The following is a 438-nucleotide window of genomic DNA, read 5'->3' as shown; positions in this document are numbered from 1 at the left end:
TTTTTTCCAGTGGTACCTCTAGGGCAGGGTTGGGCAAACCCCGACCCTTCAGCTGTTTTGGAACTACAAGTCCCATGAGGCATTGCAAGATTCCCCCAGCCAAAGACATGACTCCCAGAGGCCCGAGGCATTATGGGATTTGTAGTTAAAGCACAGCTGGGGGGGCCGGAGTTGCCCACCTGTGAGCTAGATGGTAGCCGTGCAGTCGACCGATATAAGCTACACATATTGTAACAGATCTGTATAAGCCAAAGATGAGCCGGCCCCATCTGTAAAACACACACTGAGAACATGCTGGGTAATTTCTGATCAGTCACATGGGCGTGTGTCAATTACACATACTCAAAAATATACCCAACCAGCGCAATCAACTCTTGTCTAGATATCGGCCCGGGCAAAAATAAAGCTCAACTGCAGAACAAACCAAATGGTTAAATA

The 438-nt window shown here is 47.9% G+C and overlaps 1 protein-coding gene across 1 annotated transcript in view; it reads right to left on the bottom strand.

Annotated features, from left to right (window-relative positions):
- The window catches only part of LOC108802933 (nuclear receptor ROR-gamma-like), a 26854-nt gene that overhangs the window by 18185 nt on the left and 8231 nt on the right, over positions 1–438 (bottom strand). The gene's annotated exons all lie outside the window — the stretch shown is intronic.

The sequence above is a fragment of the Nanorana parkeri genome, unplaced genomic scaffold (assembly GCF_000935625.1).
Source record: "Nanorana parkeri isolate BGI_ZX_2015 unplaced genomic scaffold, ASM93562v1 scaffold3226, whole genome shotgun sequence".
Lineage (NCBI taxonomy): Eukaryota > Metazoa > Chordata > Amphibia > Anura > Dicroglossidae > Nanorana > Nanorana parkeri.
This window is presented reverse-complemented; position numbering and strand designations above follow the sequence as displayed.